Source organism: Lutra lutra, chromosome 13 (assembly GCF_902655055.1).
Source record: "Lutra lutra chromosome 13, mLutLut1.2, whole genome shotgun sequence".
In the NCBI taxonomy this organism is placed as follows: domain Eukaryota; kingdom Metazoa; phylum Chordata; class Mammalia; order Carnivora; family Mustelidae; genus Lutra; species Lutra lutra.
This window is the reverse complement of record NC_062290.1, coordinates 5,758,746-5,786,691: the sequence shown is the minus strand read 5'-3', so window position 1 is coordinate 5,786,691 and position 27,946 is coordinate 5,758,746. Positions and strand designations below refer to the sequence as shown.

The following is a 27,946-nucleotide window of genomic DNA, read 5'->3' as shown; positions in this document are numbered from 1 at the left end:
TCCACCAACTTTTCTATTGAAATCTCTCATTTTCTCCACTCTCGTCACCTCCCCTGGTATCCAAGTCCTTATCACCTCAGACCTTGGCTACTGCAGTGGCCCTGCGATAGCCTTATATGTCTAGCCTGTGGTATAAGTCTATTAACAAAAGCACTGTGGCCCAGCGGTTACTACGGTGCACTCTGGGGCATACTGCCTGCATGTGAAGCCTAGTTCCGTCACTCGCAAGCTGTCTAGATTTTGGTGAGTTCTTGCACCTTTCTGTGCTTCAGTTTTCTCATCTGTAATGGACAAATGACAGTGCCTGCCTTTTTTTTTTTTTCTTCAAGATTTTATACATTTATTTGACAGACAGAGATCACAAGTAGGCAGAGAGGAAGGCAGAGAGAGAGAGAGGGAAGCAGGCTCCCTGCCGAGCAGAGAGCCCGATGTGGGGCTCGATCCCAGGACCCTGGGATCACGACCTGAGCCGAAGGCAGAGGCTTTAACCCACTGAGCCACCCAGGCGCCCCGACAGTGCCTACCTTTTAAAGAGTTGTGTAAGGATTAAATGAGCAAATACATGTGGAGGTCTAGAGTACAGCTTTAATAAGGGTTCGATAAAAGTTAGTTGCTATTATTTGCCTAGAAAACAGATATACAATTTTGAGATTGATTTTAAAAATATCAATTCTGCTCCTGTTGCTGCCAAGCTCAAAAACTTCTAAGGCTTCTCTTTTTGCGACATCACATGTAAATGCTCTGCTTGGCTTTCCAGGTCCTCCAAGACCAGGTGTGCCCTTGGACAACCTCATTTTCTGCTGCAGCACTTCCCAGCTTTGGTCAGCCTGGCCTCCTGCAGTTTTCTAGATGGGACTCCAGCCCTTTCTTCCCAGCCCTGTGACCTCAGGCAAGTCAGGATGTATGTAAGCTTCAGTTTTGTCATCTGTAAAATGGGCACAGTAACAGTACCTACCTCATGAGTTATTTTCTTAGGAGACTAAAAAGAAATTATGTCTACAGAGTGCCTTTTCTTTTATTTTTCTTTCTTTCCCTTTTTTAACATGCTTAGGGTGGTTGGAGGAAAGGAGGTTTGTATGGGAAGAGCAGTAGCAGCTTTACATTGTATCAGTCAGAAATACATTTCTGTAAATCTTGAAGCCTATAGGGAAGTAAAAATGTGTTTCAGGGGAAAAAGACAAAATCTCCACAGAAATGAACATATTATTCCCAAAAGCTAATGGCTATTGAGTCATTTACTTCCTGTAACAGTCTGTTGGGCAGATGCTACTAACATCCCCATTTTTCCAGAAGAGGAAACTGGTAAGAATGATGAAGTAACTTGCCAGTATGTATAGTTCTGTATGTTCTGAGTTTTCTTTTACCTTTTAGATAAAGAAACCATAGCTCCAAAATTTAAAGGCACATACAAATGTGTAGAATGAGTGTTTGACAAGGCTAGAGCTCCTTCTCTGGACTGTTAATCCAATGTTCTCAATAAAGCCCATCTTCCCTAATATTTACTTTCACATAATAAGTTATGCTGTTCATTTAGGAATAGAAAAATGTTTTATATAACCTATTTAATTCATAAGATGTTTATTTTATTGTAAATGTAACTTACCCAGCAATAATCAATAACTTCTATATAGAGAGAACTTTAAATGTTGTAATAGCTCATTACAAATGGAGTTAGAATCTTCTAGACATTAGCCTAGCATCTTAATTTTTGTCAGTTGATGAGAACAGGCCAAAAAATAAATAAATAAATAAATAAATAAATAAATAAATGTATGTATGTTACATTTTCGGCAATATTAGGGAATCAGGTGTTCACATTTAAAAGCATTATCCAGAGGACTAAAAATATACTCCTTTAAGCAAGAAAATTTGCAAAAAGGATTTCTAACCATTTTAATAGACATTTGTATAAAATTTATATACTGCTTTTACTCTGGTATACAGTATAATATGCTGTTGCCTTCATAATAGAATATAGCAAACCAAAGTTGTTTGGTGGCTTATTTATTTATAAATTTAGTTAGTTAGTGGTTATATACCCTTTTCCAAGAAGGTTTGCATTAGGCGACTTCTTTTTGTAAAGACACAGAATTGTCATTAGGGGGGTGCCTGGGTGGCTCAGTGGATTAAGCTTCTGCTCTTGGCTCAAGTCATGATCCCAAGGTTCTGGGATTGAGCCCCACATTGGGCTCTCTGCTCAGTGGGGAGCCTGTTCCCCCATCTCTGCCTGTCTCTCTGCCTACTTGTGATCTCTGTCTGTCAAATAAATAAATAATATCTTAAAAAAAAAAAAAAGAATCATCATTAGGTTTCCTGTGCTGCTGAATGAGGGGTGCTGCTGGAGCTCACAGAATGGCTCTAGGCCTCTGCATTTGTCTTTTGTCTCCTCCTGTATCAAGTAGTTATTTCTCATTCATTGTAGGAAATCCTCTTCTAAGCACCAGTCTCTCTGGGATTCCCTCTCTGTTCTTTGTCTTCCTCTCTTTCTTTCTCCATGATCTTTGGTTGTAATTGTCTTAAGGGCATTAAGGGAGCAAAGCTTGTTAGAACTGTGTATGAAATAAAAATACATATATTCCTAATACATTCTTATGACTGAAAGTCAGGGGCCTTCTGTGGGTATGTTGCATGCATTTTAGAATATAACCTTGTTATAGTTATTTGGTTCTTTTGTCTTTAAGTATTTCTTCTTGCTTCCTCATCATGTTCCAGATAAGAGGTTGTCAAATAGATAACTTCGGTCTAATAAGATGCCATTATAGTTAAAATAAAATGGGGAGTAATATTGTTTTACCTCTTATAATAATAGCCAGAAAAATTTGTGAAATATTTATTTTCAGGAATTGAAACAAAGCAAAAGAGAAGTAAAACAAAAAGATAAAACTAAACCTCCCTGAACACAACTATGACTATGTAGAATGTCCTTTGATTAGTTTCCCTTCTATCTTCTCAATGAGCTGTGTTTCTAATCCTACATTTTTATAACTTCAGGGAATCCTGAAACTGAAGGGTTTTATCCAATAAAAAGTACTTCCGTACTTTCATGTGGTTTTATTACATTCAGAAATGGTCTAAATCTAAAATAAGTCTTCCAAAATGCTTCAGAGGATGGAGGAATCCAGAGCAAGAAACAAATACAGGTGATTAAAGGCTAAGTTGAGCAAAGGCCTTCACACCTGGTTGGCAGAAATTTTTAAAACTTTTTTTTGACAAGCTGATTCTGAAATTTCCTTGGAGGAGGAAATACAAAGCAAAATGGGTGAACCTCAAAAATATTATGCTTACTGAAAGAAGCTGAACACGAAAGACAATGTATTCTATGACTCCATTTATGTGAGAGGTCCAGAAAAGGCAGAGCTATAGAGACAGAAAGTAGATTAGCAATTTTCTGGGTCTGATGTTGGGATCAAAGACTTACTATAAATGAGCACAAAGATATTTTTGGAGCTGATGGAAATGTTCTCAAACTGGATTATGATGATGGTTGCAGAACACTATAAAATGTACTAAAAATCATTGAATTGCAACCTTACAATGGATGGATTTTAAACTATGTAAATTATACCTCAATACAGTTGTTTAAAAAAGTAGAAATGGAACACAGTAGCCTTTCAGCATCAGTTGTGATAGGTAAGTAACAGCATGTGTTTATTTTCAGTCATCATTAAAAACATGGAAGATGTGTGGCTATATAGTTGCCTGACTAATATTATTCCTGCATCTTTAAAAAGTCTTTTGTGTTCCACTCAATAATTGTTCAAAAATATCTGAACCCCTTGGTATGGAATAGTTCTATTTAGATGCAAAGATGTTTTAATTTTATAATAAAACATTCTATCTTTACATTTATTAAAGAGGGAAGGAAAGACTGTTCAGCATTATATATGTTCTTCTTCATAAATAATTATTTTTAAACTTCATACTCTATACATTTTCTGTTCTCATACTAAAACACAACAAATTTTCCTTGCAGTTGCAAGAGGTGGGGAGACTTGTTTTTTTCCTCTAATAATGATTCTATATTCTCTTTAAGTTTTCTTATCACTAATACTATCACCTTCCCTGGATATTAGATGCTTACTTACCCTAAAAAGGTACAGTCTACACCACAGCAAATTTTTGGTCAAGCGGGTGAGTTTAAAACATTGCTGGAACATCAGTCTATCATCATTTTACAATGAATTTGGGGAGCTTAGTTTATATGGTTGTTATATCTGGAAATTCTTTTATTTAGAAGAAAATATGTTTGTACAGTGGCTAAAATCAGAATCCAATTAATATCAGAAAGTTAATCTAGTGATATAATAATAATTACTAATAGGAAGAATTCATGGGGCAGGTCATCTCCAATTCTAATGAATTTTAAGCAGATCTTTAAATTAGGAGTTTCTAATTTAAAACTGATTTCAACATAAAGACAAAAGTAGGCTATGGAAAGAAATCATTACTTAGTTTTCCATTTCTGGGAAATAATACTTCCAATATTCATGTTCACATGTGATTTTAAAAATAAAATGCCATCTCATTATTATAAGAAAATAAGCATTAATTCCTGAAAGGGAAAAAAAATTCTTATTTTTGCATTCTGTACTTTACTGATGTGTATGGGTCTAAGAGTTCTACAGAAAGGTGAGCCTGACCCAGTCATCACCAATAAATCTTCGATCTGTTGCTGTTTAATCCCTACAGTGACACTCATTCCTCCGCTAAATAAAAACCCAAACTGAATAGCCTCACATAGGGAGCGGTCACATTGGGAAATATAAACGTAAGTGTAGAGTTTTATGCCATAAAATTTTCTTCTATAATCCTCCTGAATGTTTTTGCTTAATGAGAAAGAGGTACATTTTTTGTTATGGCTGTTTACTCTCACTGACTTCTTTTTTTGAAAACTAAAGTCTAATTTGATAGTACTGATAAGCTAAGATAGGAAGTATTAAAATAATAGTGGCTTAGTATCAGCCCACAGTGGGTAGGGGGGAAAAAAGCCACAGCAAAGACAGTGTGGTGGAAAGGGAAAGGCATGAGCTTTCATGAAAGATACTGGCATCGTTAATTCTGAATCTGGAAGAAGAGAGCACTCCCTGTGTCAGATCAAATAGAAAATGAATTCCAGGTGAATCAAAGCTCTAAATGTACCAAATGAAATGATAACTGTATTATAAGTAAAATTTGGAGATTGCTTGTATAACTTTACCCACCCCGCCCCCCTATTGCTTGTATAACTTTAGAGAAGCAAAGACTTTTTTAAGAAAAGCAGGAAACATGAAGGAAGACAGTAACAGATTTTATACATTAAAAATGAAAAATTCACTACTTCATACACATTAGGATGGCTGTCATTTTAAAAAACATACAGAAAATAACAAGTGTTGGCAAGAGGCAAGGATGTCAAGAAACTAGAATTGCTGTTGGGAATATAAAATGGTGCAGCTGCTATGGAAAATGGTATAAGGATTTCTCAAAAAAAAAAAAAATTTAAACATAACATTACCATATGACCCAGTGATTCCTTTTCTGGTTATATTCCCAAAAGCAATGAAAGTAGGGACTGGGATAGATATTTGTACACCCCTACTTACAACAGCATTATTTAGAATAGGCAAAAGGTGGGAGCAACCCAAATGTCCATTGAAAACTGAATGAATACACAAAATGTGGCACATATATACTATGGAATATTATTCAGCTTTAAAAAGGAAGGAAATTCTAACACATGCTACAACATAGATGAAACTTGAGGACATTATGCTACATGAAATTACCCAAGCACAAAACTGCAAATATTATAAGATTTCACTTTTATGAGGTACCTATAATAGTCAAATTCATAGCGATAGAAAGTAGAATGGTCGTTCCTAGGGGGCTAGGAGAAGAACAGAGTGGAGTTAGATGGTAGAGAGTTTTAGTTGAGGAAGATGAAAATGTTCTGGTGAGAGGTGGTGGTGATGATTGCACAAGGGAGAGGCACGATGGAGAGTCAAGAGCATGGGCCCTGCAATCAGACTGCTTGTATGTGAGACATTCTTCCCTTGGGCAAGTCACTTAATCTCTCTGTGTACCTCAGTTTCTTCACTGAGAAAATATAGTAACTACCTCATGAGGTTGTTTTGAGGATTTCATTATGAGTGAGAATAGCATATAGAAATAATTCAACCCTATGGTTGAATTTGGAAATGTCGATTAAAATTTAAAATGCATCTACCCTTTGGGGTGCCTGGGTGTCTCAGTCAGTTCAGTGTCCAACTCTTGATTTTGGCTCAGATCATGATCTCAGGGTTGTGAAATTGAGCCCTGCATCAGGCTTCCCACTCAGCTGGGAGTCTAATTGTCTCCCTCTTCCACTGCCCATCGCCCCACTCGTTCATTCTTTCTCTCCCCCTCTCTCTCTAAAATAAATAAATCTTTTTTAAAAATGCACCTACCCTTTGATCTAGCAATTCCACTTTTGAGAAGTAGCATTACTTGATAAAAACTAGTTATTTTTTCTGTTCCTGTCATCATCAGTATCAACATCATCACTTTCCCTATGAAGATACATCTTCTGGTGTGAAAAAACCTTTAAGATATATTGTTAAATGGAAAGAAACAAGGCATAGAAGAATGTATAACATGCTACCACTGCATGCACACACACACACACACATATGTGTTCATAGTCATATACACCTGACTCTGTGGACTGCCTTTGGAAACTTTTTGAGAAACTAGTAACAGTGATTACATCTGAGGAGATAAACTAGATGGCTGGGGACAGGGATGGAAGGAAGTTTTCACTATATACTCTCTCATTTCATAATTTTGTATCATGTGCACATGTTAACTTATTCAAACCTAATTTTTATAAAGAAAGAAAAATATAGCCCCCAAGCCCCATTTCAGGCCGAACCTGAACTTGAGCTGCCTGGAAAGCTAGATACTTGTTTTCATGCCCAACAAGAGGGCAGTGGATAAGTGGGTAAGAGAATATTCATATAATGAAATATTCTGCAGCCTTAACAATGACTGTCCCCATTGTAAAGGCTATCCACAACACTGGAAAATGCAGGCACGGTGTCAAATTTAAAAAGCATGATACAGAATTTTATATAGAGTATGATAGCAATTAGATTAACTTAAAATGTAGCACAGAGGGTCACCTGGGTGGCTCATTGGGTTGGGCCTCTGGCTTCAGCTCAGGTCATGGTCTCAGGGTCCTGGGATCAAGCCCCGCATCGGGCTCTCTGCTCGACAGGAAGCCTGCTTCCCCCTCTCTCTCTGCCTGCCTCTCTGCCTACTTATCCACTGCCCTTTTGTTGGGCATGAAAACAAGTATCTAGCTTTAACCCATGAGCCACCCAGGTGCCCCTACATGGATAAAATCTTTTAAAAAAAATGTAGCACAGGGGTGCCTGGGTGGCTCAGTGGGTTAGGCCTCTACCTTCGGCTCAGGTCATGAACTCAGGGTCCTGGGATCGAGCCCCACATCGGGCTCTCTGCTCGGTGGGGAGCCTGCTTCCCCTCTCTCTCTCTGCCTGGCTCTCTGCTTACTTGTGATCTCTGTCTGTCAAATAAATAAATAAAATCTTAAAAAGAATTAGCACAAAAAAAATGGGGAAAATGTTAAGCATGATTGTGTCAGAGCCATAACACTATGGTAATATTTTCTTCCTTTTACACATATGTATTTTAAAATTTTTGTTTATGAGCCCTTCCTTCATTTTTGTTCTTCATTCTTTTGTTTATTTATAATTGACATACAATATTGTATTATTTCAGGTATACAATATAGTGATTCTATGCTCTTATATATTACAAAATGATCACCTCAATAGCTCTAGTTACCATCTTTTACTACACAAAGTTGTTACAGTTTTATTGACTATATATCCTATGCTGTATACTGTATCCCTATGACTTATCTATTTAATAACTGGAAGTTTGTATCTCTTAATCCCTTTTACCTTTTTCACTAATGCCCCCACCCCTTTCCTCTTTAGCACCCAAGAGTTTGTTCTTTGTATCTATGAATCTGTTGTTTGTTTCTATCTTTGCTTGTTTTGTTTTTTTTTTAGATTATACATACAAGTGAAATCACATGGTATTTGTCTTCCTCTGACTTATTTCACTTAGCAGAATACTCTCTAGGTCCATCCATATTGCTGCAAATGGAAAGATCTCATTCCTTTTTATGGCTGAGTAATATTCCATCATTCATATATATATATATATATATACATACATACACACACACACACACACATACCACCTCTTCTTTATCCATTCATCTATCAATGGACACTTAAGTTGCTTTCATATATTGGCTGTTGTAAGTAATGCCACAGTGAACATAGGGATGCATGTATTTTTTTTTTTAATTACAGTTTTCATTTTCTTTGGATAAAAAGTAAAATTGTTGAGTCATATGGTATTTCTATTTTTAATTTTTTGAGGAACCACCATACTGTTTTCCATAGTGGCCTACCATTTACGTTCCCACCAATATTGTACAAGGGCTTTCTTTTCTCCACATCCTTACCAACACTTATTGTTTCTTGTCTTTTTGATATTAGCCATTCTAACAGGTGTGAGGTGATATGTCATTGTGGATTTGATACATATTTCCCTCATGATTAGTGATGCTGAATATCTTTTTATGTGCCTATTTGCCAACTGTATGTCTTCTTTGGAAAAATGTCTGCCACCCATTTTTAATCGAGTCATTTGTTCTTCTGTTATTGAGTTGTAAATGTTTTTATATATTTTTTATATCAACCCTTTTTTGGATATATCATTTGCAAATATCTTCTCCTGTTCAGTAGGCTTCATTTTCATTTAGTTGATAGTTTCCTTCACTGTGCAAAACTTTTTTGGTTTGATATAGTCCCATTTGTTTAGTTTTGCCATTGTTTCCCATTGCCTGAGGAGACATCCAAAAAAATATTGTGAAGACTGATGTAATAGACCTTACTGCCTATGTTTTCTTCTAGGTTTCAGGTTTTATGTTTAAGTCTTTAATCCACTTTAAGTTGTATCTTTGTGTGTGATGTAAGAAAGTGGTCCAGATTCATTCTTTTGCATGTATCTGTCCAATTTTCCCAATACCATTTATCAAAGAGACTGTTTTTTTCTCTGTTGTATGTTCTTGCCTCTTTTGTCATAGATTAACTGACCCTATAGGTATGGATTTTTTTCTGAACTCTATTCTGTTCCATTGATTTTTGTGCCATTATCATACTGTTTCAATACTATAACTTTGTAGTATAGTTTGAAATCAAGGAACATGGTACCTCTAGCTTTGTTCTCTCAAGATTATTTTGGCTATGATGAGTCTTAGGTTCCATACAAATTTTATTATTTTTTCTGGATCTGTGAAAAATGTCATTGGTATTTTGATAGGGATTGTACTGAATCTGTAGACAGGTTTGAGTGATTTGGACATTTTTAACAATATTAATTCTTCCAATCCATTAGCATAGTATATCTTTCCATTTATTTTATGTTATCTTCAATTTCTTTCATCCAGGTCTTTAGCACATAGATCTTACCTCCTTGGTTGTTTAAATTAAATTTAAATTAAATTAAATTAATTAAATTTATTCCTAGGTATTTTATTCTTTCTGATATAATTATAAATGGGATTGTTTTCTTAATTTCTCCTTCTGATAGTTTATTATTAGTGTATAGAAATGCAACAAATTCTGTATATTAGTTTTGTATCCTACAACTTTACTGAATTTATTTATTCTAATAGTTTAAGGGTGGAGTCTTAGGGTTATTTTTTAAGTTTTTTTTTTTTAATATATAGTGTCATGTCATCTGCAAATAGTGACAGTTTTACTTTTTCCTTTACAATTTGGATGTGTTTTATTGTTTTTCCTTGCCTAATTGTTGTGGCTAGGACTTCTAATACTATGGTGAATAAAAGTGGCAAGAGTGCCTGTCATCCTTGTCTTCTTCCTGATTTTAAAGGAAAAGCTCATAGCTTTTCATTGTTGAGTATGATATTAGCTGTGCGTTGGTCATATATGGCCTTTATTATGTTGAAGTAAATTTCATCTGTACCCATTTTGTAGAGAGTTTTTATCATAAATGTATATTGAGTTTTATTAGTTTATTAATTTATTTTGTTTATTTTATAATGAAAGAATTATACTAAATGGAAAAATAGAAGTATGGATTACTGGGTAGTAAGATTATGGACTTTTTTTTTCTTTATGGTTATCTATATAAAAATAAACTAGTAACATTTCAAAAAAATACATCCATAATGGTGTCTGGAAAACAAGGAAGGGTGCCATCAGCAAACAAGAAATTTTGAGGAATTTCTGAAAGAGAAGAGTGCAGATGGGATCAGAATGATGGTAGAACCAGAACAGAAGAAACTACAACCTAAAACAAACTCAGGGGAGGACATTTCTACCTATATGAATGCTGGAAAAGCTTCAAGCTTGGGGAATTAAATAATAACTACCTATAAATGTAACTATGAAGGTTATCCGTACCCTCCAGTACAGAGAGAGAAGGGGCAGTGTTTGCCCCTAGTCAAATTTTCTCCAAAGTGGAAAATTTCTTGGAGGAAGCTCCTTTTCTTCGGGATGGGATCAGAGATAGAAGAGGTGTTATTGAGGCAATTATGGACTTCAGTAACAGACAGACAAGGAAGACATTTTTTAAAAAGTCGGTTCATTCAGTCTGGAGTATGACACCATGCTCCATCCCAAAGCAGTTGTGGGGTTCTTAAGCCTGTTCCTTGCTCAACCACCCTAAAGAGCAGCTCTTGTGTTGGCACGTGTCATCCATTCTATGAAGCCCACAGACTCAGAGGAAATTCATGCCAGCTGATCAACTTACTTCTTCATCGCATATATGAACAAGCAACTAAGGGTTACCCCGGACAGGTGAGAGCAATCGAGAACATTAACAGAGAAAGACCAAGGTACAGAAAGAAAATACCTGGAATCTGAAATTGAGGTAATATGAGACACAGAAAAACTGTAGTCTGTGTGATTAGAAACTTCTTTCTCTGTTCCTGGATGTGTCTACAAGGGAAACTGCCTGCATGGTTTCTCTAGCTGGCTTTTAGGTCCCACTTGGGTAAACTACAGAGAGAGTGAGAGCATTGCACGTGATATCAGTCAGTCCTACAGTTATAATGTTGAACAAAAGGAGCCGGACACAAAACAATACAAACCATAGGATTCCAGTGACATAAAGATCAAAATCAGATTCAAAACTAATCTCTGCTGTAGGAAGTCAGGATCATGACTATCCTCAAAGCGGGAGGGGCAAGTGGCTGCAAGGTGTCGTAATGAGGCTTAGGAGGTATGTTCAGGCTGTGAAAATTGATTGAACTGCACACTTCAACAGTGATGAATGCTGTATACAACTAAGCAAGGAACTGTAGCAGTTCAGAACCTTTTATACGCTAGACAATATAGCATTAGAATATATAAAGCAAAACTGTTGGGAAAAACAGAAAATTTTACAAATTATAAATAATAATGGTAGGATTTAACCAACTCTTTCAGAAATTGATAGCTCTGATAGAAAAATGTAGAAATATTGAGGATTTGAGCAATTAAATTAACAAGTTAATTATATGTGTATGTGTATAACCCAATAAACATAGAAAAATACTCTTTGTAAATATTCAGGGAACATTGTGTTTACCACAGTAAAATATCTTAATAAATTCCCAAGGCAGAAATCTCATAGATTTTTTTAAATCATAGTGCCATAAAAGTAGGAACTAAAACAAATGGAAAACGATTATCTATAAGAATTTAAGAAAATAAATTGGAAAATAACTAATTTTTTTAAAAAATTGGAAAATAACTAAAATCAACAAGATAATTTAAGCAGGATGGCTGAATATAAGATCATATAAGGTCAACATACGAAATTTTAAAAATTTCTATATGGCCAGAAACCATTAAAAAAACTATTCATAATATTATAAATACTATATAATACCCAGGAATAAGTGAATTTCATTTGTTGTAAAAATTACTTAGAGGGAAAATATAACACAAAAGTCAGTTTTGAAAATTATCTTACCTGCCAGACATCCAGAGTTACTTAGAGGTGTGGCTATACATTATGGTAGCAACCAGCAATATGTTCATATTTAACTTGAAATTAATTAAAATTAAATAAAATTAAAGATTCAGTTTCTCAGATGCACGGGTCACACTTCAAGTGCTCAGTAACAACATGTAGAGTTATGTATGTGTCTGATACACACACACACATATACCGTATATCATGTAAATACATATAAAATACTTTCCCTCAGCCTATCACACATATATAGATGCATGGAGATAGCTATATCTCTATCTCTGTCTCCACATCTGTATCTATGTATTTGTATCTGTATCATTCATCATGTCTGAAGAACCTGCTGACCAGGTCCTTCCCATACAACCTTTCAGTTATGAGCATGTCTGGGGTGTCAGCAAAGTGACTGGTGTGACCAGAGTAGAGTGAGCAAGGGAAAGAGTAGTGGAAGACAAGGTCAGAGAAGTGGTGGTGAAGAGACAGATCACTAAGGACAGTGCTTCTCAAGTCTCAATATGCATGTCATTGAACTGAGGGATTTGTTAAGAGCAGGTTCTGATTTAGTAGCACTAGAAGGACATATAATTCTTTCTTTCTCTCTCTGTTCTTCCTTCCTTCTCCCTTTCTCTCTTTCTTTCTTTGTTTATAGAGAGAGAGAGCAAGAGCAGGGGGAGGGACAAAGGGAGAAGAAGAGAGAATCTCAGCCATCTCAGCGCTGAGCACAGAGCCCAATGCAGGGCACAGTCCACAACCTGGAGACCATGACCTGAGCCAAAAATCAAGCGTCAGATGCTTCACTGACTAAGCCATCCAGGCGCCCCTATAATTCTGTATTTCTAATGCACTCCATTGTCAGTGCTTTTAAAGAATAGATCACAATTGAGTACAAAGTCTTATAGGCCCTTGCTAGAACTGTAGCATTTACTCTGAGGAAGATGGGAAGCTGCTGGAGGATTATGAACAGGAATTTGTGTGATTTGGCATTTTAGCAGGATCAGTCTGGCTTTTAATGATATCATGTACTTAATAAGAGATTAGCATGTATATTTACCACTCATAGCAGCAATTATCATAATAGACCCAAACTGGAACCAATCCAAATATCCATCAACAGTAGAATAGATGAATAAATCATGGTTTTATGTAATGGAAAAATGCTTGGAAAAAATGAATTATTGCTACAAGCAACAATGTGAAAAAACAATGTGGACATAATACTGAATGAATAACAAGACACAAAAGACTACATACTGCATGATCCCATACATAGGAAGCATTAACATGGGCAAAACTAATTTATGAGGGAAAGGTCTGGATAACTTTTGCCTTTAGCAGTGGGGGAGAGAGAGGCAGGAGGAAGCCTCCTGGGGCTAGAAACGTTCTATATATTGATCAGGGTGGTAATTATGCAGGCGTAAACATATGTAGAAATTTTTTTATCTGTACACATAAGATTTGTGCACTTTACTATGTCTGTAATATATTTCAACATAAGAAAAAAAGAAGACGTTGTAGGGGAGCAATTAGGAGGCTGCAGCACAAATCCAGGCAAAAGATGGGGGTTTGGAGCAAAGTGATAGCAATGGAAGTGGTGAGAAGTGGTTGGGTTCAGGAAATGGTTGGAATTTAGAGCTGAAAGTGATTTTCTGATGGACTGGATAACGGGGTATGAGAGAAAGGGAAGAGTAAGAGGTAATCCTTGCTTTGTAGCTTGAGCATGGCATGGTGGTGCCACTTACGGGGATGGGAAAGCCTCCAGGACAAGCAGATTTGGTGGATAAGAATGGGAGCCAGTGGGGTGAGAACAAGGAATTGTGGTTTTCACATATTAGCTTGGGGTGTTTATGGATATCTAGGTAGATATGTCAAGCAGACAGTATGATAAGTCTGGGGTAGAAATATAAATTTGAAGTCATCAGTTGCATAGGTGGTATTTGAAATTATGAGATTGGATAAGATTCCCTATGAAATGAGTGCAGATGGAGAAGAGAAGATAATTGTGATATGAGCCAGGGCTTCTCCCAAGAATGTGAAATAGCCAGGGAGCAGAGGAGGCAAAGGAGACTGAGCTGGATTGATTAGTGAAGGAGGAGGAGAAACAGGAGGTGTGGTTTCCCAGAAAGCAACTGAGGAGTGTTTCAAGGAGGGAGTGATCAGTGATCAACTGAGTCAAAAGTTGTTCAGAGGGACGCCTGGGTGGTCCAGTTGGTTAAGTGTCTCTCTTGAGTTCAGGACATGATCCCAGAGTCCTGGGTTTGAGTCCCCACATTGGGCTCCTTGCTCAGCAGGGAGCCTGCTCCCCCCCCCGCCACCTTGTGCTCTTTCTCCCCCTCACACTCTGTCGAACAAATTTAAAAAGGGGGGGGGCAGAGAGAGTTGTTGAGAAATTGAGACAAGGGCTGAGAGATTAATTCTGTTAACTAGTAAACATCAGAAACCATGCCTATCATATAGTAGTTACTCAAATATCACCGGCTATATGGAGAAATATAATGGGGAATAAACATTAAAGCCAATATAAACTCACTGTTCTTAGCAAGAGATATTTTTGCAGTGAAGAAAATAAAAATTCTTCAGAAATGAGCTCAGTCTTCCATTCTTTTTCCCTAACCCTTGAGGTTTTGGCTTAAAATAAGCAAGAACCCAGACCTAGGAAGCTAGCCTAGCCTTTAGTCATCATGGTCCTACAGATCAGAGAGAAACGAAGTGTTTTCTTGGTCTGTTTTGCAGTTTAAAGACTGCCCAAACTTGCAAGGGAATGTTGCTCTTCTGGGAAACAGAACAGCCACTTATTCAACCTCCCTGTCCTTCAGTTTCCTCATCCACAGAAGGGAAGTAATTGTAGTAGCAATGTCAGAGTGTGTAACAAGGATTATAAGGGTTAATGTGTACAAAGAGTAGAACAGTACTTGGCACATAGAAAATGCTAACTAAGCATTAGATATTTGTTATCTTATCATTCTAATATCAGTGTCCTCCAGTTGAAGCCCACAGGAACATACCTATAGTCAAAAAAGTAGTCTTCATCAACCTGTTGCACCAAAGGAGACACACACCATGGGAGCCATGGGGTGTCTCAGGAAGAGGGTATTAGAGGAGATTTATAGGATATGGACATGTGTTAGATAATTTGGGAGAAGGTTCAAAGATCATCTGGATTGGGTTGCTGTCAGAAAGTGGGAATAATTCCATGATTGGATATTTTAAGTCTTATGTAGAGGGTGGGAGGAACTAATAAGCAGCTGTAAAGGGTAAATAGTAAAGAAGCAGCAGCACTCATATTAGTCAGCATGGCGGGGGTGCTTAGTCATTTCTGTAGCTTGGACAACGTTCACATCTTCGTCTGTGTTTTGACCTGATTATAGAGCAGTCTATGGTGGTGATCTGTGAAATAGTTTATGTTCCACAGGAGCACACTGTGGCCTGACAGTGCCAGGTCTGGGCTGCCAGGGGTACCACTTTTCTTTCTCAGTCTGTACAAACTGACATGTGCTTTGAGGGGCGTGATTAAAAGACTCTGGGAAGTTTCCTCTGACAGCATCTGAGTAATGAGTCATCAAGGAGAACCTGGGGAGGTGGCCAGAGAAGTAAATCCGAATATTTAGATCTAGGTGTATGCATCACCTCTGCTTTACAGATGGTACACTCCCTGAAAGCTCTCAGAAAGGGACAGGAACTTAGGGGGGTCACCCAAAGAGATAAAATCGGAAGTAACAGGAGTTTGCTTCTGGCTCATGGAGGAAAGAGAGTCTGGCATGCACTCCAGAATAAGATGGCATTGTCCTTGGTGACCTAAAGCCATTACAAACATGAAGTAGAGGAACTAGCTTCACAGTAGATGAAACTGACCTTCTCTGAAGGACAGGGCCCCTGGGAACTCCCAGCTAGAATGCACATCAGGAAAATTAAACTGTCAAAGGGAACTATCAAGGAGGAGTGAGGAGCAAGGGTGAGGTTTCCAGGGGGCTGAAGTGTAAAATACTCAGGAGGGTTAGTGTCATGGGGCCAGAAGCACTAAGAAGATATCTTTTGAATCAGATATTCATTGAAAAAATCTAGTAGCATCAGGAGAAACCAATACAGGTGTCTAGAAGGTTCTAGAACCTTGCTGCTAGCCCTCATCTGCCTCAGGGTAGGAGGTTTTTGATACAATCTCAGCAGCTGCCCATACTGTACCTAGTTAAGGCCTGTTTATATTTTGCTTGCCTTTCTCCATATAAAATTAATCTGTAAAACCATGGGACTGCTAAGGGAGCTAAGGGAAGATCAGGGCATGTTGACAGAATGATCAAGGCGGCCTGATGCTGGACCAGTTTCAGAATCTGGAAAGGCCAAACAGAGTGGCTTCAGGCAGTAATTCAAAGGGGCAGGCTGTGAGCCCTGGAGACCCTTCCTACTTGGATTTTCTCCCACAGGGCCAAGGGCAGAATGTGAATACTGGCAACCATCATCACCTTTCTTCTACAGGGTATATTCTTGGTGGCATTCCATAATTCACCAGGTGAAGTTGGGGTTCGTGAGTTTGGACTCAGGGAGATCCAGACTCAGAACTCACGCTCCTTTGGGTATTAGCTCTCTGACATAGACATGGGACTCTACACTGCAGTTTCCCCAATCCATAAAATGCAGCCATTTTATGGCTCTTGTGAGATAAAACTTGTAAAAAGGCAAGCCCAGGTGCTAGAAACAAAGGACAGTGATGGCCAGTCAAACCTACATCTATGCTGCCTTCCATATAGGAAGGAACATTCTAGGAGAGAACTGTTTAAATAACTTTGAAATTAAAGAAAGACTAAATATTTTTTTAAAATGTACTATCATAATGCTTAACTGTCAGAAAATTGTTACAAAGGAGATATTTGTTCCTTTGCCCTAGTAGGTCTCCTCATCCTAAACACCAAAGTAGCACAATTTTCTAAGAACAGCAATTGAAGGATATACAACACATACCAATAGCCAGAAAAATACTTTGCTGAATTTATGTTGCCCCGAAAAGACCTTGAAATTTGGCTTCCAATGATTAAATGTTTGTGTGTGCTTAAAGTTTATCTACAGTCATTGATTTAGGGCAACTTTTTATGATGCAATACAGTATTGATTTGTGCAAAATCAAAATAAGATTACTTATCCTTGGAGCAATTGCAATTTAGGACATTTGGTTACTCAGGGTAAAAGAGAAAACAACCAAGATGTCCAGAAACACTGCCTGAGGGAAGAGGGCTAAGATAACAGAAGGAAGTCATAACCAACTACAGTATTAATTTTATCTAGATTATCACCGTATTTTTCATGAGGGTAACACACTTTGGGTTCATGTCAGAAAATTCCACAAAAGTAGTTTGTCACATGTAATGAGCTGTGCTGTTGGGTACAAAGATGATGTCACACAGGGGAGGGTGCAGAACAAGAAAATAGGGGAGACAAAATACATTTATCAGTTTTTAATATAGTCACTGAGGGAAGAACCCAAAACGAATGCCTCAGATGTAAAGAAATGAAGAAAGAAGGAGAAATAATTGGAAGTAATAGAACTGAATGAAACTTCAATATGAGGACTCTTAGAAGAAGCTTTTTTGAAGTAACCTTTCCTTTAGAAAAAGGAACTGCATACTGGATGCTGCAGACAAAATTCGCTCTGAGCTCCCTCTAGCATTGACTTAAACCTGTTTTTGATCAACTCTCTTTGTGCCTGAGATAGAGGCTGGGGTTGAACTCTTTCCAAACAGCAGTTGGAAGTGCGGCTGGCTGCAGCAGGCACACTGTGAAGGTGCCGGTGGCTCAGAGATCAGGGTCAGAGGACAGACTTTTATTAAGGTCTGGGCTAAATTACTCATGTAAGCTACAAAACCAGGTAAGTGAAAGATGACTCTTAACTGCCTGTGTGATCATTACTCTGAGGACTGATATTAGTTTGTTTACAGTAATTGGCATGGGAGCTCTGCCATCAGTCACTTGATCCAGAAGTCATTGAGAGCTTGGTCAGTAGTTCTGACTGTGTGTCTATGGACGTGTGGAGCAATATCATCAGAAAATAAGAGCAGCAATCGTTAGGGAGTAAGAAAGTAGGGACTCAGGGAGCAGAAAATAATGTAAGCAAAAGAAGAAAACATTGCATTTAAGAATGTCTTTACAACAGTGCCCATTTCTTTGTGTAATAATCTCTATTCACTACTTTACACTGCATTTTCCTTTGTTCTTCTGTATGAAAGCATTTATAATTTGGAACCCCATTCCTTGGAATAGGCAGTAAGGACTAAATGGAGATGTAGTGTCTTATTCCTAATTTGCATGGTTCTCATTTTCTCCAAAAATCCTCATGTACACATTGACCCTCCCCAAAAGTGGCTTTTTTTACTTGGTGAGATACTACTAAGAAATGTATTAGGGCTGTGTTCTTTAACATAACACCTCAAATCATATTTTATGATTCTAAATGAATCTACTTGGTGGTTTGTGAATACTAACAGGAAGATGAAAAATCTGTATTGAAATAAAGCATTTTCACATATGAAAGACTATTTTTATTTTTACACTAAAAGCTCTTTATATCCAGAGGGTGTTTAAAAATGTTAAATGAAGAACTTTTTAGGAAGGACAGAAACCTAGCAGAAAAATGCTTTTGTGGTCTGGGTAATCTGTGCTAGAAGGCTGTGTAGAAATAAGTATTATTTTCTTGCATTTATATCATTATTGGCCTTAAAATAATTGAGGCGAGTTTAGATAAATGTAAAGCTACAACAAATACTGAAACAACTTACTTCACCCAAATTAGGCATTGTGTTTTATAGCAAGTTGAGGGATCACAGAATGATTCTCATTCTTAAAGTGTGAACTTTCGAAGCAATTCACACTTCATTGTAAGAATAAAGGCAAAAATAAGAATACTTTTCTATTAAATCAGAATTTTTAAATCATAGTTTTAACCAAAAGTTTAAAATTTAATTCCATTCCTGTTTTCTCTGCTAAGTAAAATTTCTACCTGGAAGCAAATATTTTAGTGCTAAGTATGTATAGGAGGGCTACAGAATGAAATTGTGGGCTTCCTATGAGTGGTGACAGATGAACCAACCTATCAGGAAATGAGTTCATATCCTTCCAGGTAAGATGATTGAAGAGACCACTCTTGCCATTTTCTCCATCTTGTTCATGGTTTTTTCCTCATTTCACTCAGGTCTCTGCCTAAAATGTCCTCTTCAGAGACAGCTCTTCCCTGACCCCACATCGAACTTTAGTGTTCATCATATTGCCTATCTCAGTCTAACCTATATTTCCCTGTGTGTTGTCTGTCCTCTCCATTAAAATGTAGACTTTTTTTTTTTTAAGATTTTATTTTTTTGACAGACAGAGATCACAAGTAGGCAGAGTGGCAGGCAGAGAGAGAGGAGGAAGCAGGCTCCCCGCTGAGCAGAGAGCCCGATATGGGGCTCGATCCCAGGACCCTGGGACCCTGGGACCATGACCTGAGCCTAAGGCAGAGGCTTTAACCCACTGAGCCACCCAGGCGCCCCTAAAATGTAGACTTTTTATGAGCAGTAATTTGGTTCAGTTTCACATCCCCATTGAGGTAGGTGTTTAATAAATATTTGTTGAATGACTAATAAATGAATGAATAAACAAAGGAAAGCATGAAGTAATCATCAGCAATGTAGGGGGCTCTCAGGAAAATGCCTGTGGCTGGGGCAGGAGGAAGTGGAGCAGCTGCAGACGGTTGTCCAAGGGGCTGCCCTGAGGTTTACTGAATGAATGGGGTAGGAAGAGGAATATCGGCTGGCATTCATGTCAGTTGTACTCAGCACAGCCTCTCAGGTTTGTGAACTTCTATCCCTAGTTCTGAGGAAGTGCTAGGGAGCCTTGGTTACTGTTTTTCTCCATCTGATTTCCCATAGAATTTGAAAGGTGGCCTAGTTGACATCTGTGGAAATAAGAACTTTTAAGCAGAGGTGCCAAAATTTGAGCAGTGGGCTAAAGCTGAGCCTGGAATACATCTTCCAAAGGCATGCAGCCAGGGAGATAAGGATACCCAGTGGATGCATGGCAGAATGGGAGCAGACAAGAATAAGGTCCCATCCAAATGTGACGTTCTCTTTGTAACTCTGTGGGCTGATAGGGCACTAGTTGTATTTGCATTCCCTCCCCCAAAGGGGGAGCATCAGGGGAAGGCTCATCTTCCAGAAATGATTTGCTGCTCCAATTTAGGGACAGTGAGAAACCTATGTCCTAGTCATGGAACTTTAGCTTGCCAGGGACACTGCCCCTCCCAACCCCCCACCACCAGAAGTTATAGGCTCTTAATCACAAGAGTGATGTAGGGACTGAACTCTCTACAAGGACCATATCAAGTGATTCAATTGGGAAAAGTTAATTCTACTAAGTCAAGAAAGTGGCACTAGGCTTCCACTAAAGGAAGGAAAACTGAGAGAAGTGAGTATTGATCTTCCCTTTTTATAGCAATATGGTTTGATTCTCTTTGGTGAAATCCCCTTGGTGAACTTCCCTTTGATGAAGTTTCATTTTGAAGTGATTACTACTTAGATGCTCTAACTTTTCAATTTGATAAAGCTATGAACATGCTTTATAATATATATTATATAAAATAATATACATTATTTTCCATTGTACCCACCCCATGGTAGAATGTGAGTGTCATAAAGCAAATAGATAGGCCTTTGGGATCTTCTTACTAGAGAAGTCCACATCCGAAATGCATTTGTTTACATTATAAATTTTAGGCAAAATTATATCATATTTAGATATATATGTGTATTTATTTAAAGATATATATTTGTTTAAATATATATCTAAATGCATTCCCCTATATATGTGTATATGTATATAGAGAGAGAGTGAGACACATACAGAGATACAGAGACAGACCCACACATGCGAGCACACTAGATCATTTTAAGATGTTCAATGGCAGTAGTTTTTTGTCTAACAGAAGACATAAAGTGGGCAAAACCAGTGCCATCCTCATTTTAACCTTACATTTCTTGCATGAACATTGGTCATGAAAATTGCATGTACAGCTTGATGAACATTGGTCATCCTTCCCTTTTGTCTATCATAGCAGGCAGATTCCCGCCCCCTTTTCCTCATAGTTGTGCAGTTTGGATTTCCAGTTCTTGAAAATGACAGTTCTTGCAAATAAAAGTTCTAATTGATGTATTTATTAAAGGGGCATGCTAGCAAAGTGATACTTAGAAATGAATTAAGTTTTTTTAAAAAATATCTAACTTAATAGAATTACCTTTGCCTTCAAGTTCATAAAGCCTTTAAACATACAAATATTTAAATGTTAAAATATGAAGAAAATATTTAATTAAAATATATATTCCCAATCAGCTCTTATGGTGGAACTGACTTTTTATTATGTGTCTAAAAATACCCTTACAAGCCCATGTGTAGATCAGCAGTTGCTAATGTTGAGGCCTATAGTGACAGTTGTCAGTCTGCTTTTTGTTTTTTTTGTGTACATTATATATACATATATATTTGCAGAAAGATATATATTTGCAGAAAGAAAGATAAGAGGAAAATCACCTGTAATCACCCACTCTAGTATAATTTAAGCTTTGAAGTCTTCATGATAAAATCTTCTTTAAAATAAATATGGTTTCAAATTAGTATTTTTCTTTTTTGGCACATAACTGAAAATAAATATTTTATACTATATAATTTGTCACCCAAACCATGTATAATGATTTAAAAATCAGGTGAACATGTTCATACACAACAAAAATTGAAATCCTGGGTGCTTGTGTGGCTCAGTCGATTGAGCATCTGTCTTTGGCTCAGGTTATGATCTCAGGTTCCTGGGATTCAGCCCCATCTTGGCTCCCTACTCAGCGAAGAGTCTGTCTCTCCCTCTCTCTCTGTCTCTCCCACTGCTTGTGCTCTGTTTCTTTCTCAAATAAATAAATAAAATTCTTTAAAAATTCAAATCCTAAGTTTTAAAATACTATTTATATAATAAAATAATTTAATGGCCCACATATTTCTAATTTATCATCAGGAAATACTTGAACTGAACCTAACCATAAATCAGAAATTAACATCGTTAATTTGCCAAAGAGATTCAAAAAGAACACAAAATTTTTCATTACTGAAAATGATCCAACCATTTCTTTTTCCAAGAAAAGCACTATGTGAAATAATGAACGATTTCAGAACATATAAATATTATAAAATTACTCAATTTTGTCTCTTCATCTCTGTCTTCATTGACCAACACAGTGCCTGGCATACTGTCAGTGCTCAATAAACCCTAAAAAAATGAATGAGTATCAGAGTATTCTCTTTGGGGTCCTATACTTTATGTAAACATTAGTAAGAAGCAAGTAGAAATGCCACCATGTCGATTATAGTGCTATGCAGCAGTATAATATAATTATAACATATTTTTCCAAAAACATTTTGAAGCATTGCTTTGCAAATTTATACCTAAGTTTGAGGACAAGTGTGGGAGAAGTGAGATCTGGGAGATTTCACTTTCAAAAAACTCTAGAAATTAAATAATATAGATCATAATTAGATTAGAATTTTAAAAATAATGTTTTGACTTTAAAAACTTTAATTTTAGAAGGAAAGAAAATTTGCTGTTGCTGGCTTTGGTTATACCTCTGTTTTTTGTATTTGTGGTTGATACGAGTATCTATCATTTTCAAATAAAAAAATTTAGTGTTCTGTTATCCAACCTATGCAATAGACATCACTATAGGCTCAAACATGGAAATAAACAGGAGCTCAGTAAAAACCTAAAGTAATAATAATTTAACAATAAGAGTGTGGCTCAGTAGATTTAGTGTCTGCTGTCAGCTCAGGTCATGATACCCAGGTCCTGGAACTGAGTCCCCACATCTGGCTCCTTGCTCAGTGAGAAACCTGCTTCTCCCTCTGCTTGTGCTCTTTCTTTTTCTCTCTCTCTCTCCCTCTGATAAATAAATAAAATCTTTCAAAGGAAGGGAGGGAAGGAGTGTTTTTTAATAATCACTTAAATTTCAGTGCTTTAGGCAGGACATGGATCTCCAGTTCCCCATGGTCTTCATTTCTCCCTACTATCTTACATAACCACACTTTTTATATACATTAATGACAGTGAAGTCATTCAGGTTTTCTTGTATCTCAGATAGTTTGGAGGGCATTGCACTCAATCTACAATTGTCAGAAGAATTGTTAAGAGTTTAATGCATATTAATTTAAAAGTGTATATTTTTAGTGTTCATAATAAATACAGGAATCTTTTAAATGTTGGATCATTTTTTCATACAAAACCAGGAACATACCCATTAGTTTGTGTGGTCTAGACAGGCAGTAGAGAGTATGCTCCTTCAAAAGAGTTTAAGTGACAAGAATTTAATGAAGGGACTGTCCTGACTGCAGGCAGAGTTTTTTTTTTTTTTTTTTTTTAATTTTTTTTTTTAATTTTTTTCAGCATAACAGTATTCATTATTTTTGCACCACACCCAGTGCTCCACGCAATCCATGCCCTCTACAATACCCACCACCTGGTGCCCCCAACCTCCCACCCCCCACCCCCCCAGCAGGCAGAGTTTAAGGTAACCACAAGGGGCAGTGAGCCCCCCTCCCCGCCACCCCCCAGGCTACAAACAGCAGGCACCCATTAACACTGAGGCTGGAAGGGGAAAAGGAAGGACACAGTGTTAACCAGAGCCCAGTGAGGCCTGGAGCTATGAAAGAGACAAAGCCTGAAATGAGCTGTGACTCTAGGAAACCACTGCTACTTCCAGACCCATATACCTAAATTCACTGTCTGCCCACCCTCCAGGCTCCTACTGGTGCCTCCCACTGGCTGAGCCCAACCTGAAGCCAGAGGTCACAGGAGCCTGGGAGACACAGGGCTGAGGTTCAGACCCCCAGGACACGCTCAGGGAAAGGCAGAGCTTGGATCTAGGTAGGGGCAGGAAGAGGGGGTCAGACACAATAACAAAGCGGTGACCTGATTTATATGAAATAATGATTTGTGCAGGAGAGAACGTTTTCAGAGTTCTGGTTTAGATTAGATCCAAAGTCTTAGCAAGTACTAAAAACGGGCAGCAAATTTCAAGTTGCTTTTTATTTATTTATTTTTTTTAAAGATTTTATTTATTTATTTGACAGAGAGAGATCACAAGTAGACGGAGAGGCAGGCAGAGAGAGAGAGAGGGGGAAGCAGGCTTCTTGCTGAGCAGAGAGCCCGATGTGGGACTCGATCCCAGGACCCTGAGATCATGACCTGAGCCGAAGACAGCGGCTTAACCCACTGAGCCACCCAGGCGCCCTCAAGTTGCTTTTTAAAAAAATTTTAAAAGAAAGTATGGTTATGTACAAATCAATATTAGTTGTAAAGTAAATGGTAAGTATTAAAATAGATGTCTAAATCTCTTGACAAGAAAAATTGGAATCAGGAAATACTTTCATTCAGTAATTATAATAAAAGCATACTTTATTTTTAATTTTATTGAATTTTTATTTTTAATTCCAGTTTAGGTAACATATAGTGTTATATTAGTTTCAAGTGTACAGTATAGTGATTCAACAGTTCTATAATAAAAGCATACTTTAAACTATTTTTAGAGTCAATCAGATTTCAGTACTCAAGAGAGGAACTATTGATGGCTGAGCAGTATTCCATTGTGTATATATACCACATCTTGTTAATCCATTCATCTGTACTACTCAGCCATCAAAAAAAAAAAAGAAATCTTGCCATTTGCAATGACGTGGATGGAACTAGAGAATATTATGATAAGCAAAATAAGTCAGAGAAAGACAATTATTTTATGATCTCACTGATGTGGAATTTAAGAAACAAGGCAAGAGGAGATGAGAGGAAAAAATAAAACAAGGTGAAATCAGGGGGAGACAAAGCAGAAGAGACTCAGTCTTAGGAAACAAGCAGGGTTGCTGGGGGGAGGGGTAACTGGATGATGGGCATTAAGGAGGGCACCTGATGCCATGAGTGCTGTGTGTTATAGAAGACCGATGACTCACTGGTCTCTACCTCTGAAACTAATAATACATTATATGTTAATTCAACTTAAATATTAAAAAGAAAAAGAAAGAGGAACTATTTTCCTCTCAATTACTCTGTTTCTTCAGGACAATGCTTACTCATTACCTTCTTAAATTTATGCTGACTCCTGAACCATGCTCCACGTACATTACAAGTAAATTAGTATTTAGTGAACTAATATTAAACTAGGATTTTTTTTTCTTTGTTCAGAAATTTCCTGGGAGAGGGGGAAAGCAAGAACCCTAAAATATCATATGAGCAAAAGGAATGAAAAAGAACCATTTGTTTTTGTACTAAGGTGGGCACAGGAATACATTTGATGTTCTCTGGATTAGGTTGCAGGAACTTTTCAGGAATGACTTACCTTCTGCCATGGCTCTAGAGGAGACCCCTGTAAATATCTGTGTCTTACGGATGAGCTTGCTCAGTGGGATGAGGAGTGCCTGTGAAGGCTGTGGGGCTGACAGGCTAAATGGTTCCCTATCAGGATTGATTATTTAAAATATTGAACACCTGGTAAGACAGAGGGGAAAGGGAACTAGAAAAGCATATGCCGACTGCAGAACTGAAGTTATAGAGAAGGGGAAAGATAAAAAATGATGAAAGAGGGGCGCCTGGGTGGCTCAGTGAGTTAAGCCTCTGCCTTCAATCAGGTCATGATCTCAGGGTCCTGGGATCGAGTCCTGTGTCAGGCTTCTTGCTCAGTGGGGAGCCTGCTTCTCCCTCTGCCTGCTGCTCCCCCTGCTTGTGTGATCTCTCGCTCTCTTTCTCTCTATGACAATTAAATAAATAAAATACTAAACACACCCACACACACAATGAGGAACAACTTCAAATCCACTACAATGGGTAGAATTTTTTTAAAAAGGAAGATAATGTGTATTGGCAAAGATGTGGAAAAATAGTAACACCCATACATTGTGGTAAGAATGTAAGATGGTACATGGGAGACATTTTTGTGGTTCCTCAATAAGTTAAACATAAAATTAAGTGATCTAGCAATTCTACTCCTAGGTATATACTCAAAAGAACTGAAAATCAAGTGTTCAAACAAAAACTTACAAGAATCATCATAGCAGCACTATTCACAATTGCCAAAAAGTGGAAATCTTAATGTTCATTAACATATGAATGGACAAACAAAATGTGATATAGCTATACAATGGAATGTTGTTTAGTTATAAATAAGAATGAATACTGATTCATGCCAGATGCAAAAATACCCTGTATGATTCCATTTCTATGAAATGTTCAGAACAGGCAAATCCATACAGACAGAAAGCAGATTAATGGTTTCCAGGGATTAGGGGTGATGGGGAGTAACTGCTTAATGGCCATGGGGTTTCCTTTTGATGAAAATGTTATGGAATTAAATAGTGTTGATGGTTGCACAACATTGTAAATGTCACTGAATTGTACACTTCAAGATGATGAATTTTCTAGTATGTGTTTTTTACCACAATAAAAATAAACCTCAGAAGAATGATTATGAGTAAGGGACATAGGGAGTCTAAGAGTAGGTAGCAGGGATGGGGACTGGACAGAAGTGATTTTCAAAGGGTTAAGGTGAAGACTTGTAAATCCAAGTTCCCCCACTGTTGGTGAGCTTGTGTTGACATGCTGCCTCCTTTATTCAAGGCACTTTCTGGTCATTTCTGGTTCTAGAGACAACTCCCACTTGCTCATCCTTCTACATACAGATAGGGGTGGCTGCTTTCCCCCCCTCTTCACTACCTGCTTTTTATTTTGGGTTCCTTGTTGCTGCAAGACTCACTACAGGGCAGACACTGTACTCTCTTGCTTGCCTCCGAGCATTAAGCCCTTCCTATTTCAAGATGTTGGTACAGCTTTCACCTCAAAGAAACAGATGAGAGGACATAGGAATGACAGATTGTTGGGAGTTATAGAGGTTTAAACAATTTCAAAAAGTTCTCACAATAATTATTTGCTGTTTTAATTTTTATATATCTGAAAAAGCATGTATTGAGTACCTATTATTTTTTGTTGTAGAAATAAGCCTATCACAGCCCATGCTGGTTTATAGACAAATTACTACAAATTTAGTGGCTTACAACAACACAGATTACTACTGGACATCAGAAGTCTGACACAGTCTAAAAACTAGGTGTCTGGCAAGGCTGCATTCCTTTCTGAGAGTCTGGGGGAGAATCTGTTTCCTAGCATTTTCCAGTTTCTAGAGGTCATCTGCATTCCTTGGCTGGTTCTTTTTCTCCATCTTAAAAGCCAGCAACATCACCTCTCTCCTTTTTTTTTTTTTTTTTAAGATTTTACTTATTTATTTGACAGAGATCACAAGTAGGTGGAGAGGCAGGCAGAGAGAGAGGAGGAAGCAGGCTCCCTGCTGAGCAGAGAGATTTATTTCATTTATTTTTGAGAGAGAGAGAAGGAAGTGGAGGTAGGGGCAGAAGGAGAGGGAGAGTGAAGAGAAAATGCTCAAGCAGACTCCCTACTGAGCATGGAGCCTGATACAGGGCTTGATCCCAGGACCCTGAGATTATGACCTGAGCAGAAACCAAGAGTCATCCCCTTAACCAACTGAGACACTCAGTTAAAAAAAAAAAAAAAAAAATTAACTCCAGGGGCACCTGGGTGGTTCAGCCAGGTGGCCAACTCTTCATCTCATCTCAGGTCTCCATCTCAGTGTCCTGAGTTCAAACCCTGCATTGGGCTTCATGCTAGGCGTACAGCCTACTTAAAAAATTTTTTTTAAACTCTAGTATACTTAACATACAGTATTATGTTAGTTTTAGGTATACAATATAGTGATTCAACAATGTTAGTTTTATGTATAAAACCATGTTAGTTTTAGGTGTACAATATAGTGATTCAACAATTCTATACATTACTCAATGCTCATCATAAGGGTATCTT

General features: G+C 37.6%; 1 protein-coding gene across 11 annotated transcripts in view; it reads right to left on the bottom strand.

Annotated features, from left to right (window-relative positions):
* The window catches only part of PLGRKT (plasminogen receptor with a C-terminal lysine), a 75,591-nt gene that overhangs the window by 37,744 nt on the left and 9,901 nt on the right, over positions 1–27,946 (bottom strand). The window contains exon 2 of one of the 11 annotated variants that reach the window (XM_047699957.1): positions 6,426–6,559. The exons of 9 other annotated variants lie outside the window; for them this stretch is intronic. The gene's annotated coding sequence lies outside the window, so the exon portion shown is untranslated. Of the gene's footprint in view, positions 1–1,603; positions 1,701–6,425; positions 6,560–27,946 lie in introns of all 11 variants that reach the window. One more of the 11 variants, XM_047699956.1, reaches the window with a different exon arrangement.